At 43.4% G+C, this 16,318-nt stretch overlaps 1 protein-coding gene across 8 annotated transcripts in view; it reads left to right on the plus strand.

Annotated features, from left to right (window-relative positions):
- The window catches only part of shank3a (SH3 and multiple ankyrin repeat domains 3a), a 1,267,872-nt gene that overhangs the window by 142,534 nt on the left and 1,109,020 nt on the right, over positions 1-16,318 (plus strand). For 6 of the 8 annotated variants that reach the window (XM_059986980.1, XM_059986983.1, XM_059986987.1 and 3 more), the window contains exon 1: positions 14,032-14,085. The exons of 1 other annotated variant lie outside the window; for it this stretch is intronic. The gene's annotated coding sequence lies outside the window, so the exon portion shown is untranslated. Of the gene's footprint in view, positions 1-13,938; positions 14,086-16,318 lie in introns of those variants that run through there. One more of the 8 variants, XM_059986984.1, reaches the window with a different exon arrangement.

Here is a 16,318-nt window from a genome sequence, read left to right on the forward strand (position 1 = left end):
TCTGTACAGCAGGAAAATTGTCAGTTCTGAAGAAATTGCTTGTTATCTGGTACCCCAAACAGCCATTCTTAATGTGCTAATTTTACCAGTAAACTTCAGCTGGACATTTATCAGTTGGATCCTTTACCCAGTATTCTTGAGCATTAGTCAGGAGAATGACATACCCTTGCAGTCACGAGGAAATCCGCAGATGCTGGAAATTCAAACAACACACACAAAATGCTGGTGGAATGCAGCAGGCCAGGCAGCATCTATAGGGAGAAGTACAGTTGACGTTTTGGGCCGAGACCCTTCGTCAGGTCTAACTGAAAGAAAAGATAGTAAGAGATATGAAAGTGGAAGGGGGAGGGGGAACTCCAAAATGATAGGAGAAGACAGGAGGGGGAGGGGTGAAGCTAAGAGCTGGAAAGGTGATTGGCAAAAGGGATACAGAGCTGGAGAAGGGAAAGGATCATGGGACGGGAGGCCTTGGGAGAAAGAAAGGGGGAGGGGAGCACCAGATGGAGATGGAGAACTGGCAAGGAGTGATTGTGAGAGGGGCAGAGAGAGGAAAAAAAGGGGGGGGGGAAATTCATAAATAAATAAATAGCCAGATAAATAAATAGATAGATAGATAAATCAATCAATCGATCAATAAGGAATGGGGTAAGAAGGGGAGGGGGGGAATATAAGGTGTTGTTCCTCCTACCTGAGTGTGGCTTCATCTTGATAGTAGAGGAGGCCATGGATAGACATATCAGAATGGAAATGGGATGTGGAATTAAAATGTGTGGCCACTGGGAGATCCTGCTTTCTCTGGCGGACAGAGCATAGGTGTTCAGTGAAACGGTCTCCCAGTCTGCGTCGGGTCTCACCAATATATAGAAGGCCGCACCAGGAGCACCGAACGCAATATATCATACCAGCCAACTCACAGGTGAAGTGTCGCCTCACCTAGAAGGACTGTCTGGGGCCCTGAATGGTGGTGAGGGAGGAAGTGTAAGGGCAGGTGTAGCACTTGTTTCGCTTACAAGGATAAATGCCAGCAGAGAGATCAGTGGGAAGGTGGGGGGGGGGGAATGAATGGACAAGGGAGTTGTGTAGGGAGCGATCCCTGTGGAAAGCAGAAAGAGTGGGGGAGGGAAAGATGTGCTTGGTAGTAGTATCCCGTTGGAGGTGGCGGAAGTTACGGAGAAGTATATGTTGAATCCGGAGGCTGGTGGGGTGGGGTAGTGAGGAACCAGTTCCCCTCTACCACCGCTCTCCTCCATCTAGCGGAATTAGTCCTTACTCTCAATAATTTCTCCTTTGGCTCCTCCCACTTCCTTCAAACCAAAGGTGTAGCCATGGGCACCCGTATGGGTCCCAGCTATGCCTGCCTTTTTGTTGGCTTTGTGGAACAGTCCCATGTTCCAAGCCTATACAGGTATCTGTCCCCCATTTTTCCTTAGCTACATCGATGACTGCATTGGCACTGCCTCCTGCACACATGCTGAGCTCGTTGACTTCATTAACTTTGCCTCCAACTTTCACCCTGCCCTCAAATTTACCTGGTCTATTTCTGACACCTCCCTCCCCACTCTTGATCTTTCTGTCTCCATCTCTGGAGATGGCTTATCTACTGATATCTACTATAAGCCTACGGACTCTCACAGCTACCTGGACTATTCCTCTTCCCACCCTGTCTCTTGCAAAAATGCCATCCCTTTCTTTCAATTCCTCTGTCTCCATCGCATCTGCTCTCAGGATGAAGCTTTTCATTCTAGGACGAGGGAGATGTCTTCCTTTTTTAAAGAAAGGGGCTTCCTTTCCTCCACCATCAACTCTGCTCTCAAACACATCTCTCCCATTTCATGCACATCTGCTCTCACCCCATCCTCCCACCACCCCACTTGGGATTGGGTTCCCCTTGTCCTCACCTACCACCCCACCAGCCTCCTAGTCCAACATATAATTCTCCGTAACTTCCGCCACTTCCAACGGGATCCCACTACCGAGCACATCTTTCCCTCCCCCCTTTCTGCTTTCCGCAGGGATCGCTCCCTACACGACTCCCTTGTCATTGGTACACCCCATCCCTTCCCGCTGATCTCTCTCCTGGCACTTATCCTTGTAACAATTGCTACACCTGCCCTTACACTTCCTCCCTCACCACCTTTCAGGGCCCAGACAGTCCTTCCGGGTGAGGCGACACTTCACCTGTGAGTCGGCTGGTGTGATATACTGCATCCAGTGCTCACAATGCAGCCTTCTATGTATTGGTGAGACCTGATGCAGACTGGGAGACCGTTTTGCTGAACACCTATGCTCTGTCAGCCAGAGAAAGCAGGATCTCCCAGTGGCCACATATTTTAATTCCACGTTCCATTCCCATTCTGATATGCCCATCCATGGCCTCCTCTACTATCAAGATAAAGCTACGTTCAGGTTGGAGGAACAACACCTTATATTCCGTCTGGGTAGCCTCCAACCTGATGGCATGAACATTGATTTCTCTAACTTCCGTTAATGCCCCTCCTCCCCTTATTATCCCATCTCCCATTTATTTATTTATTTATTTATTATTCTCTCCTCCCCCCCCCCTTTCCTCTTTTTTTCTCTCTCTGCCCCTCTCCCAATCACTCCTTGTCTGTTCTCCATCTCCCTCTGGTGCTCCCCTCCCCCTTTCTTTCTCCCTAGGCCTCCCGTCCCATGATCCTTTCCCTTCTCCAGCTGTGTATCCCCTTTCGCCAATCTACTTTCCAGCTCTTAGCTTCATCCCTCCCCCTCCGGTCTTCTCCTGTCATTTCGGATCTCCCCCTCCCCCTTCCACTTTCATATCTCTTATTTTCTTTTCTTTCAGTTAGTCCTGACGAAGGGTCTTGGCCTGAAAAATCAACTATACTTCTTCCTATAGATGCTGCCTGGCCTGCTGCATTCACCAGCATTTTGTGTGTGTTGATACCCTTGCAGTGACACTGCAAAATTGCCAGCACTAGCCAAACCGAGGTCAGCATCACATAAACTGTGGATTCAACTGATACCACTTAAAAAACTGAGTTAGTCATTGCACCAACTAACTCAGCTCTTCTGGGAACATCACAACATTAATTCTTTTTGAAGGCAATAGACTAAAGTTCAGCATTCTTGGACTACAGTTGAGCATTCAACACTATAATTCCATCTAAGCTTGACAGGAAGCTCAAAGACCTTTTCCTTGACCCTGCCTTGTGTAGCTGGATCCTGGACTTCCTGTCAGATTGCCAGCAGGTGGTAAGAGTGGGCTCCTCTGCCCCTCTTACTCTCAATACAGGAGCCTCTCAGTGCTGTGTACTAAGTCCCCTCCTTTACTCCGTCTATACCCATGACTGTGTCACCACTCACACCTCTAATCTAATTAAATTTGCTGATGATCATTACATTGATGATCTCAAACAATAACAAAGTGGCCTACAGGGAAGAAGTCATCTCTCTGACACAGTGGTGTCAAGAAAACAACCTCTCCCTCAATGTTGCAAAAACAAAGGAACTGGTTGTGGATTACAGGAGGAATGGAGATGGGCTAACCCCTGTTGATATCAATGGATCTGGGGTTGAGAGGGTGAACAGCTTTAAGTTCCTCGGCATCCACATCACCGAGGACCTCACGTGGTGTGTACATACCGTCAGTGTGGTGAAAAAAGCCACAACAGCGCCTCTTTCACCTCAGTGGTCGAGGACGTTTGATATGGGTCCCCAAATCCTAAGAACTTTCTACGGGGCACAATTGAGAGCATCCTGACTGGCTGTATCACTGCCTGGTATAGGTACTGTGCTTTCCTCAATTGCAGGACTCTGCAGAGAGTGGTCCGGACAGCCCATCACATCTGTAGTTGTGAACTTCCCATGATTCAGGACATTTACAGTGACACGTGTGAGAAAAGGGCCGGAAGGATCATTGGGGATCTGAGTCATCCCAACCAGAATCTATTCCAGCTGCTACTATCTGGGAAATAGTACCGCAGCTTAAAAGCCAGGACCAACAGGCTCCGGGACAGCTTCTTCCACCAGGCCATCAGACTGATGAACTCACGCTGATTTGAGTGTATTTCCATGTTACATTGACTATTCCATTTATTATAAATTACTATGATTGCACATCGCACATTTAGATGGGGACATAACGTGAAGGTTTTTACTCCTCATGCATGTGAAGGATGTAAGAAATAAAGTCAATTCAATTCATTTCAAATTAGAAGGATAAAGGTTATGGAGAAATTAAGCACAGAAGATTTTGTTCTGGTAAGCTTATGAAACTGCATTTCTTCCATTTGATCATTCTCTCCAAATTATTTCATTTCACCCAAAACTTAAAATGGCGAACTAATTGGCATTAAGTTATCAAAGTTGAATTTTGTTTGCAAGTGTCCAGATGATTCACTGAATGAGTCATGGATTACATTGCAATAGCATGTGCCAACTGGTAAAAGTGAGAAAGTGAGTGTGCAGGAAACATGAGAGATGGTGATGGAGATTGGCAGTACACTGAATGCAAACTCTTGGAAGGACCCATTCAATTGTCCTTTGCCTTGTCACTGACCTGAGCTTAAAAGGTAGCTTGTGAATAGAGAAAACAAAGTGAGGTGTGGCCTGGAGTATTAAAAATGTGACAGTTACTTCTGGGTTCTTGGAGATGCTGGACCAATGCTTGTACCATGAGCTGTAGATAACAGCCTAAACACAAGTCTAAATTTGCATTACGCAGTGGTATGGAAAATATATAAGTGGATTCATAAGCAAATCACGACTTGGAAATCAACTACAGCAATTTGAAATTAATTGGGAAATGTAAATCAGAATTAGAGCACAGTCACACAATTGAGAAACAGACCATTTTAGGCCATCACATCCAAGCTGACCATGATATATTCACCTATACTAATCCCATTAACCAGCACTTGGTCTGTAATTCTTCAGTGCCATGGCAATTGACATGCTCATCGAGACACTTAAACGCTTTGAGAATATCCACCTCCAGTGCCCACTCAAGCAGTGTGCTCCAGATTCCAATCACCTGCAGCATGAAAAAATCCTTTTTCAAATTGTCTTCAAACCTCATAACCATGGCCTAAATTATGTCGCTGGTTATACTCACCTCTGCCATAGGGGAACATTTTCCACCATTTCTGTGACCACCTGTTAGGTCCTAGCTGAGTTTCTTTTGTTCTAAGGAAATCAAATCTGGTTTGCACAGTCTCTCATCATAAATTAATTGTTCTATCCCAGGCAACATATCGGTAAATTTCCATTGCAAGCATGACCTTCAAATGTAATGGTTACTGTAAAACTATAGTATGGTTAAAAAAAAAACACTAATTTGGTTCATTCACATCCTTCAGTGAAGGAAATTTGCCATCGTGCCTTTGTAGGACTCCTGACTAAAGCAAAATAGTTGACTTTTAAATGCCCCCGAGATGGCCCAGCAAGTCACTCAGCCCACAGGTCATTCTGGATGGTATGTAAATGACAGCCTTGTTGTGAGCAAGTGAGAGGGTGAGGAGATCCCAGAGAGAGCTGGACCAGGTTACAGGTTTGGGGAGGATAGGGATTGAGAGATCTGATTTCAAGGACAGGGATTTTGAAATTAAACAATTATTGGGCCGGGAATTATTCTCTAGAAATAGCTGTCAGATGATAGAGGAGCTTGGATTTTCTGTTTGAAACCAAACTATCACTAAGGTTATGATGAGTTGAGATGAACCTTCACCAAGGTTGCCATATGGTATGAGATGTAGTCAGTTCAGGGTTGTGTCCTTTTGAATGGTCAATTTGTTCCATTGCTCACTTTCTTATCAACTGAGCAGGAGATATTGGAGAGGCAAAGTAAAAGTTCGCTCTGTTCTAATTTCACTACCTCAGTAAGGTGGCATGGCAATGTAGTAGTTAGCACAACAATGTACAGTACCAGCAGCCTGGGTTCAATTCCCACTGCCATCTGTGAAGGGTTTGTACGTTCTCCCCATGACTGCTTGGGTTTCCTCTGAGTGTTAAAATTCCCTCCCACAGACCAAAGACATACTGGTTGGGAGGTTAATTGGTGATTGTAAATTGTCCCGTGATTAGGCTAGGATTAAGCCAGGGGATTGCTGGGCAGCCTGGTTCAAAGGGCCGGAAGGACCTGGTCCTCACTCTATCTTAATTAATAAATAAGTGGAAAAAGGAACTATTAGTTAAAAAGGGTGACATAATCCAGATTTACTGCATTTCCTATGTGATTCACTCTGGATTTGCAGCCTGTGATCCTACCCTGTATCCTATTGTTTCTCTCTTTTGCAAATGAGGCTGTCAGTTTGGAGCACAGGATGGTGCAACCACTTACTTGGCACTTCACATGAAAACCATTTTGAATAAAACCAGCAGTGTGACTGTGACTCAGTGAGAGAACACCGCTGCATTAGTGAAGCTCTTCTTTTGCTCCATTAATGTTGATGCAAGATTTGGTTCAGTTATCTTTTCTATTCATCCTCTGCTGAGTTGATAAACAGAAATGCTATCTCGTCAGTGTAGAATCTTTACCTGTCCTATTACCAGTTGGAAGCCATTTGTCACTGTCATGCTTGTGTTACCATCAATACTATTTCTATTTCTATTCATCCATCCTCCAAGGAAGGGAAAAAAAGTTAAAATCCAATGTGCAATAAGTTTACTCCTGGTTCCTTAAGATTGTCATAGCCAGGGAGTTGGGGGTGGGGGTGGTAATAGGGTGAAGCTCCCACTACATATTAAATGCTCCCAATAGCCTTTGACAACTAAGTGCAGCTGTTGTCCTTCATATGCGGCCTGGTGGAAACATTTCTATAACAGGAGAAGGGGCAAAGATGGGTTATTGGTGCCTTAAAACCAGTTACTTCGGGTACATGGGGCTCGTCAGTCATGGTTGGCAGCTCATCTAGGAGCAAGAAAATTATGACCTCAAACCTCTGCTGCCCTCTGGGAAGTGAACCCCGAGGGAAAAATCCAGAGCTGGAATCCTCAAGGCAGTCCTATGTTGAGTTCAACACTGACAGGCAACTCCTGTAATGCTGCAGGTGCCAAACAGTATCAGTCTGTTTCATTTCTTTGGATTCATCAGCTGCATGTAGAGAGGGGGAGCTTGCTGCATGGGCAACAGCTTGCTTTCCATATCGTATTGCCCTAGCTTGTGTACTGGCTTGTATAGATGGTTAGGATGCAACATCCATGGTCAACCCCAGTCAATGGGGGGAGGGGCCTAAGCTTCATCCTTGTTCTTACTAATAGAGCAAGATATAAGTTATGGTGGATGTAACGAAGAGCCTCTCAGATTGGAACATCAGACTGGGGCTCAAGCAGGGGTGCAGTTGACAAGGTCGCCATTAGTCTGATAATCGATAATCAATGGAGCTGGGTTTCATGAAGATTCAGGACCAAATCTTGGCTAAAATTGTAAAATTTAGAAAAGAGCTAAGGCCCTGAGTGAAGAGAATGGAACTCTCTCCCTAATAGTATTGTGGGTATATTCAAGGAATATACTGAAGGAATGCGGAAGTTCAAGGCTACTCACCACAATCTCTCAAGGCCATTTAGGGTTTGGCAGTTAAATGTTAGCTCAGCTCTGAAGCCTGCATCCCTTGAATGAATTTTAAAATAAAAAAAATGGTTCGATCAGTGAACAGCTGATGAAGATCAATTGCAAAAACTCTGAGCAAGTTGACAGATCAAGAGGAGGGAAACAATTCACATAAGAGGCTGGAGGAACTCTGCAGGGCAGACAGCATCTATGGAGGGAAATGAATAGCTAACATTTTGAGCCAAGGTCCTTCATCAAGACCAGAAAGAAAGAGGACAGAAAATGGAATAAAGTGGTAGGGGAGGGGGAGGAGCATGAACTGGCAGGACATACATGAATTCAGGTGAGGGGCGAAGATGGGTAGGGATGGAGAATCAGGAATGATGTAAGAAGTTGAGGGATGAAAGGTGGAAGAGGCAAAGAGCTGAGAATGTGGTATCTGATTGGAGAATACAGCCCTTGGAGTAAAGGGAAGGAGATGGAAACCAGAGAGAGGAAGGTAAGGTGATGGGCAGGTTGTGAGGGTGTTGTAGGGAAAAAAGAAGGGGTATTGAGGCCAGACAAACAATAGGAGACTGGGGAGGGGGGGAAGGAAACAGAGGGGAATGGTTATTGAAAGTATGGGAGGAGAAATTCCAAAAAATAAATAGCTGGAAACTTCAACCTCATGGATAATACAGGGGATACGTGATTTGTAACTGCAAGAACAGGTCAGGAGAACTCAGAGCAATATAGTGATCTACTTTCAGAACAGATCCTTCAGGAAAGAATTTTTCCACACAAGAGCATAGACATCTGAACTTATCCAATAATTTGTGGATATTTTTATTTATAGAGTTTTGTCAAAATCGATTAACTTGTCTTGGATAAAGTTATCAAGGAATAAGGAGAAAGGACAAGTAAACAGAACAAAGATTGAAAACAGCCCTGATTTAGTGTTTTGGTGAAGAGTTTCAGAAAGTGAGTTGCCTCATTCTGCTGTAGAGTGGCATTGAATTGTGTGACTGCTGAAGCTCACTAAAGCTGATTGCTATCTGGCTGTACATTAGCGTTCAGATTTTACTTGGTGTCTAGCCACTGGCTTTTGTCCAGGCATTGTTCATTGTTAAGCTTTTGGTCAACATGTAGCTAAGGCATTGAATAAAATAGCAAGATGTAATGGGTGTTATCCCAAAGGGCTTGGTGCTGAAGGCTCGGCTTTTTATAACTGTATAACTGTGCATGGAGACACAATCACTACATTGGGTAGTGACACAGATGGGCAGGAAAGTAAATCATGAAGAGGACATAAAGAGATATAGATAAGGAAATGACAAAGGTCTGGCGAATTCAATAATGTATGTTTTCCTGTATTACGCTTAAAAAATACAAGGAAGCACGTTCACTAAATACTGAGAGAATGCCATCATCCAGTCCCAGTGACCTATCCCATCAAGCTACCATCCTTGAGGCTTCCTCCTCAACTTCTTTGTAACAGTTTGTAACATGATCCCTTCACTCCTGCAGTACAATAGCATCTCATCCTTGCACAACACCAGAGGCATGTTAATGAATCATTTATGTTTCATCTGAACCCTCTCCTCTGTTTTGAGGACTGGATGTAAAGTACACAGGATCACTGCACCATGAGAGCAGGGCTATAGAGGTCTGAATATCACAGTCTGTGTGGGACAGTAGAGATTAAAATAGCTCAAACTAAATAGGCTGTAGGGTTTGGTAGGGTGTCAAGATGCTTCATTCTGGCCAATGTCGTAGGTGATGCTTGTCTGGGGTACAGTTGTTGGGCATAAGGGCTGAAGGGGTAAGTCTGTCGGGGGTTTGGTGCTACTAGTCTGAATGGGTTGTAGGAAGTAGGTGATAGTACAATCTGAACAGATTATAACCATATAACAATTACAGCACGGACACAGGGCATCTCGGCTCTTCCAGTCCGTGCCGAATGCTTACTCTCACCTAGTCCCACTGGCCCGCACTCAGCCCATAACCCTCCATTCCTTTCCTGTCCATATACTTATCCAATTTTTTTTTTAAATGACAAAATCGAACCTGCTTCTACCACTTCTACTGGAAACTCGTTCCGCACAGCTACCACTCTCTGAGTAAAGAAGTTCCCCCTTGTGTTACCCCTAAACTTTTGCCCCTTAACTCTCAACATGTCCTCTTGTTTGAATCTCCCCTACTCTCAATGGAAAAAGTCTATCCTTGTCAACTCTATCTATCCCCTCTTAATTTTAAATACCTCTATCAAGTCCCCCCTCAACCTTCTACGCTCCAAAGAATAAAGACCTAACTTGTTCAACCTTTCTCTGTAATTTAGGTGCTGAAACCCAGGTAACATTCTAGTAAGTCTAGTAAATTCTGTTAATTCTAGTAAATTCTAGTAAGTCCACCATCTATGGTGGGTCACAAATAATGGTTAGATCAGTGCTGCAAAACTCAGAGATGCAAAGGGATCTGGGTGATCAACATAAACTTCTATGCATTGGGAGCAAGTAAATAGGAAAGATAGCAGTGTTGTTTATTGCCAGGGGAAAATAATTACAGAAGTAGGATGTTTATGGTTCAGTTATACAGGACATTGTTGAAACACATCTGAGATCTGAAATGCGTATGGTATTTGTAACACTACTCAATGAAGGATAGAAGCAGCTCACAGATTTGTTAGACTAACACTTGGTGGGTTCCCATAAATGATTGGACAAGATAGGTTTGTATTGACTGTTGTTTAGAATATAAAGGCATTTAATTAAATTTCACAATATCTTGACAGGATGGATGTGAAAAAGATGCTCATGAAAAAATCTAGAATTAGGAGTCGCTATAAATAAGAGATTACTTTTCTCTCAAAGCCATTATTCTTTAGAACTATGGTGAAATGGTGGTGGAAGCAATGTTTTTGTATATTTTTAAGGCAGGTATGAGCAAAAGTGAAAGATGGATGTGGAAGCCATAGGAAGGGTGCAGAGGAGATTTACAAAGATGTTGCCTGGATTGGGGAGCATGCCTTATGAGAATAGGTTGAGTGAACTCGGCCTTTTCTCCTTGGAGCACCGAAGGATGAGAGGTGACCTGACAGAGGTGTACAAGATAATGAGAGGTATTGATCGTGTGGATAGTCAGAGGCTTTTTCCCAGGGCTGAAATGGTTGCCACAAGAGGAAACACGTTTAAGATGCTGGGGAGCAGGTACAGAGAGGATGTCAGGGGTAAGTTTTTTACGCAGAGAGTGGTGAGTGCATGGAATGGGCTGCTGCCAACGGTGGTGGGGGTGGATACGATAGGGTCTTTTAATAAACTTTTGGATAGGTACATCGAGCTTAGAAAAATAGGGGGCTATAGGTAATCCTAGTAATTTCTAAGGTAGGGACATGCTCGGCACAACTTTGTGGGCTGAAGGGCCTGTATTGTGCTGTAGGTTTTTTATGTTTCTATTACCACTGGTAAGTGAAAAGGGGTGCTGAGGTTAAAATCAACTCAGCTATGATTTTGTTAAATGATGGAATGGGCCACCTCTTGCTTCTAATTTTCAACTTGATGATGATCTGGCAATATTACACTTCATAGCAACTCACTCATGTTGAAGTTTACTCCTCTCTGTTGTGAGGGTTCGGTGTGTGTGAAGAACTCAAAAGGCACTCAGCTATCAATCACTGCAGGTTTATTCAGCTGGTATGAGGGATCTAGGACATCAATTACATTGATAAACAAAAATAAACAGAGAGAAACTGCTTCCACTGGTGGGTGGTGTTTTGCCAGAAGATACAGATTTATGTAATTGTGAAAAAAGCCCCGGGGGTGATAGACTTCCAAATACATTGAGTTTATGTGATTTGGAGGGCACACCCCAAAAGAGTTGTGGAAACAGGTTTATGAATAACTTTTTAATGAAAACTGGTATATACTCAAAGTGGAAAATAAATTGCTGGAAAATGTGGAAAGCCAAACAAACCAGATGAGAGAGGGAGAAGAGAGAAGTGAGAGAGAAAAAAGTAAAAGACAGAAGAAAAGTGAGGCTTATAATTTGAAATAAAATAGCAGCTCAGTCAATATTCATTCTGATGTTTTCCTGCCAGAACCATTAAGTCAGCCTCGTCATCAGCACATTATTAATCCATGAAACAGTTATCTTCATCAACATCAGCTAAGAATCAAATAAATGATGAAAGAGTAGCTTTTCAAGATACAGTTAGAATTGACAGATTCTCTCAGTGATATTATCTGTCAGCTCTTCTGAATAGTTGGTTTACATATGAAGTGAAGTCAGTCTCATCGACCTGCTGTCATTACCTAGTGAGAGGTGAGGGCCTCTGTCGGTCAGAGTTGACCATGGATACTGTGCCCTAGCTGTCGAGATAGGCAAGCCAGGGCAGTATGTTATGGAGAGCAAGCTATTGCCCAGGTAGCAAACTACCCCCCTCCACGCATCTGATGAACACAAAGGAGCAGTAGTATTTAGTACTAGCAACATTTTAGAACTGCCTTAGGGACTCCAGCTCTGGATTTTTCCCTCGGGGTCTACTCCTGAAGCCTTCCCCACGATTGAGTATAGCTGCAAGGCAGTGGATCAAAGAGATCAAAGTTTTCCTTCTCCTATCATTATTTAGTACCAGTGACCTATCCTAACAAGCTATCACCATTGAGCCATCCTCATTAACCTCTTTGTACCACTTCACTATTCCCTCCTCTATCCCTTCAGTGCCATGGTATCTTGTCTATTACACAACTGTCCAGTAAAATGCCACATGTCCTTACAGGTGAAAACCAACATGAAATCTTCACTTATCATCTCTCACTTCCTCCAACTTTAGGCATAGATTACATCCTTTTTCCCCAACTAATCCTACCTTTCATTCGGTATCCAAATATTAGAGATATATACATACATTGTATGTATAAAACTGTTTGGGATTCCCCTTAATCTTATTCACAAAGCAGATTTCATGGAGTCAAGATATGAATCTGAAAAATTTTATTTGGGAGTTCTATGGTCAAAATGGAATTTTCGGAAGTTGTAGAGATCTAACAGTCTAATTCCACTGTAGGGATAGAGGTCTTATGACTAAACAGAGTGCAGGCCTTTGGTATCCTCTGCTTTAAATAAGGCTGTAGGGGTCCAGTTACTAAGTCTGTGAAGTGCTCAATTACCTGTGGGAAATGGCACACACTGAAATGCAAGGGTCCAAACTAAGGAAGGGAAAGGAAACAATTTCAAAGTTCAAAGTAAATTTATTATCACATTACATATATGTCACCATATACAACTCTGAAATTCATTTTCTTGTGGGCATACTCAATAAATATATTAGAATAATGACTATAATATAATCAATGAAAGACTTCACCAGCTTGGGCATTCAACCAGTGTACAAAAAGCCACAGACTCTATAAGTACAAAAAGAAAGAAAGAATCATAATAAATAAATTAGCAATGTGATGAAGAGTCCTTGAAAGTGAATCCATAGGTTGTAGAAACATTTCAATGTTGGGGCGTGAGGTTATCCACTTTAGTTCATGACCCTAATGGTTGAGGGGTTGATAACTGTTCCTGAACCTGGAGCTGAGAGTCCTGAAGTTCCTGTAGCACCTTCTTGATGGCAGCAGTGAGAAGAGAGCATGGCCTCTTTGGTGGTGGGGGTCCTTGAAGTTGGATGCTGCTTTTCTGGGACTGCACTATGTATAGATGTGCTCATTGGTTGGGAGGGCGTTACCTGTGATGGACTGGGCCATGTCCACAACTTTCTGTAGGATTTTCCATTCAAGAGTATGAATGTTTCCATACCAGGCTGTGATGCAATTAGTTAGTATACTTCCCAATACACAACATGAAGGGAGTGTTGTTCTGTGCTCTGAGATCCTGCTGTTCCTGAACCGCTTCCTATGGCCATTCTCCATCTGTTTTTGTTTTCCTGTCACTAATTTCTAGGTAAATTTTTGTGGGCAAAGGAAGGAATAATTTCCATCAGTTAACTGTATTCAACTCACAGGGTATCAGAACCCTTCTGTCTAAGAGCCAGTTTTTTTTCCTGTGTCAGTCATAGTTTCCCATAGAATGAGTGAAGCCTGTGGGTCCAGTGCACAATGTGTTGTTATCTCAGTGCTTGCAGCTGGCAGGTATTCTTCTCAGCACCCCATCGGTTTCCTGATTCTTTGCATGTCTGCATCCTGTGTTTCAGAGTTTGGGAATCAGTGTACGCCTTAGCTAGGTGTTTCCTTCCTCGCTGATTGGTGTCACATCCTGATTTGTTTTCTCTTTTGATTTGGGCAGTTGTTGCAGGAAAGAGGGACAGAGCAGGCGCAACCAGAGCTGGGAGCCCCCCCCTCTCTCTCTCCCTCTCTGTTACGAGAGTTGGAACTCAACACATTAATGTGCTCTGTAGAGAGGAGCTGAGATACCCTGTTGAACTTGGTCTCATTGCTGCAGGGTGTAAGTTGTTACTTTACCAAGGCACGCAGTAAATTTTTGCTGCAAATTTCTGTTAGCCCGATCTGCGTGCTTGGAGATTGTGTCAACCATTCCATTGGTCTCTGCTGGAGGGTCCCCACTGTGGCCAAGAACTTACGGTAAGCAACAAAAAAATTGGCCTGTGCTTTGTTAAGGATTCCCCAAGGAGAGTACAGCCCATCCTATTCACCCAGTCACATTGCTGCTCTGAAATTCTGACAGATCTTTGTATAAGAACAAGACGGATCCTTTTCTTGCATCAGTAGCTTTTGTCCTTTTTCTGATATGGCATATATTCGGCATTCATCCACTCACGTAGAAGTGGACTCTGAGCTCCTCCACCCCCCCCCCCCAACCCCCATGTCAAGGTCTATCTGTTGTAGGCAAACACTGCCTGCAGTCTTGTACATTTCTCAATACCTTCTGCAAACACGGCTATAGCCTCAACTAGGGTTTGGGTCCAGCTTACTGGCCCTCAGGAGTAATCACCCTGAATGACACTGTATCCCAATTAATGAGTATCTAAATAAAATGGAGCAGCAGCAGCAGCCATGTGGGTCTCAGGATGTTTGTTTGACTTCATATTCACCACATGAGAACCAAAGCCTTCAAGCTGCTTTGTTAGTTCATTGTGCATTTAATGTCCAAGAGACTATTTATAGAAGGTGAAAGGAATTCTCCTTTGTTAACATTGCATTTTTAGTTTACACTGATATATTGTGCAATTATTTTCCTGATTTTGTGCTGAAAATGGCCACAATTTTCTCCTATATCTCAATAACAAAGTAATATTGCTCATCTTGAGCATGTTGTGTTGGTATGGAAGAGATATAATGAACCAGTAATTGGAAGGATTTTCTGGGATCATTTTGTTGTATGGAAACAATATCAAAGAAACAGTAAAGGTAAAAGGAGCAAACTGTATGACATACCATTATTGTAAAGAAGGAAATAAGTAACATTTGCCATTAATTGATGCAATCGAAGCAGCTTCTGGGGAGGTGGGAGTTGGATCAGAAGAAGAACTGTCACAACAGAGATGGGGCTCATTCTTATGAATGGGTATTATTGTGCATTGCAACAGTTTAATGGAACAAGGTGGGGAGAGATTATTTTTGTAGCTGCTCTGGACCATTAGAAGGGTTAATGTAGAGATATTTTTAATCTGCATCTGGTTTAAGCTGTACGCCCTATGACATGATTAAGAGTTATAGAATTAAACCAGACCATTCAGCCGTCATGTCATGTCCTTGCTGACCTTTATTCCTATTTACATCTCATTTGACAGCATTAGATTTGTATAATTATCCATTTAAGTGTCTGTCTATATATACTGTTTGTATCTGGCTCCAACTCCTCCTCTGGCAGTGAATTCAAACAAAAAAAAAAGAACATTTTTTCCCCTCAAATCCCCTTACTCTCACCCTAAATCTAAGACTTCTTGTTTTGACACCCTTCCCATAGGAAACTGATTCTGACTATCTGTCCTATTTATGCTTTGTACATTGAGCATGAAATAGTAGAGCACAGGAACAGGCCCTTTGGCCCACTATCTCTGTGTTGGCCACGATGCCAACTTAATTAATTGTATCTGCCTGCATGTAGTTTGTATACTGCTATTCCCTGTCTGCCCACATGATTCTTCTCAGAGTCAGAATCTGGTTTATTATCATTGATATATGTTGTGAAGTTTGTTGTGTTGAAGGATCAGTACAGTGTAATACACACAAAATTCTATTTAAACAGTGCAAAAGAGGACTAGCAAGGTAGTGTTCATGTTGATGCACCATCAATAACTCTAGGAGACTGGAAGTGAACGATAGGCTTTTATTAACAGCAAAAAGGGAGCACGACATGTCGAAGACTGAGGGAGGGGCAGTGCCCCAATCGCCTTTATACAGGGGTCTGTGGTAGGAGCCACAGGAGCAGTCAGTAGAGGGGCGTGTCCAGACAGGTATACATAGTTTACCACATTCACCCCTCCTTTGTTTTAAAAGAGAGTCCTCATGGGGCGAAGTTTCTGAAAAGTATATTTACAGGTCAAATCTATCAGGCGGTCCAGTCTGTCGCTGCGATCTATGTAGCACCGGTGGTTGTGCTGGCTCCGGCCTGACTTGAGGTGCCAGCCCGTTAGGCATCAGTAACCCCTCATGCGTGTGTATGGTGCCCGGGATGGGAGTGTCGTGAGGAGTCTGTGTAGGGCTTAGCATGCGCGGTGTCTCTATATACATCAGTGGTTCATAGTCACCATGGAGTGTTCAGGGTAGGGGTCTAGTGCTCCTGTGGGCGCCAGGTCGCGGATGGAGACAGTGTCCTCCTGCCCATCACGTAAGACCACGTAGGCATACTGGG

The sequence above is a fragment of the Hypanus sabinus genome, chromosome 13 (assembly GCF_030144855.1).
Source record: "Hypanus sabinus isolate sHypSab1 chromosome 13, sHypSab1.hap1, whole genome shotgun sequence".
NCBI lineage: Eukaryota > Metazoa > Chordata > Chondrichthyes > Myliobatiformes > Dasyatidae > Hypanus > Hypanus sabinus.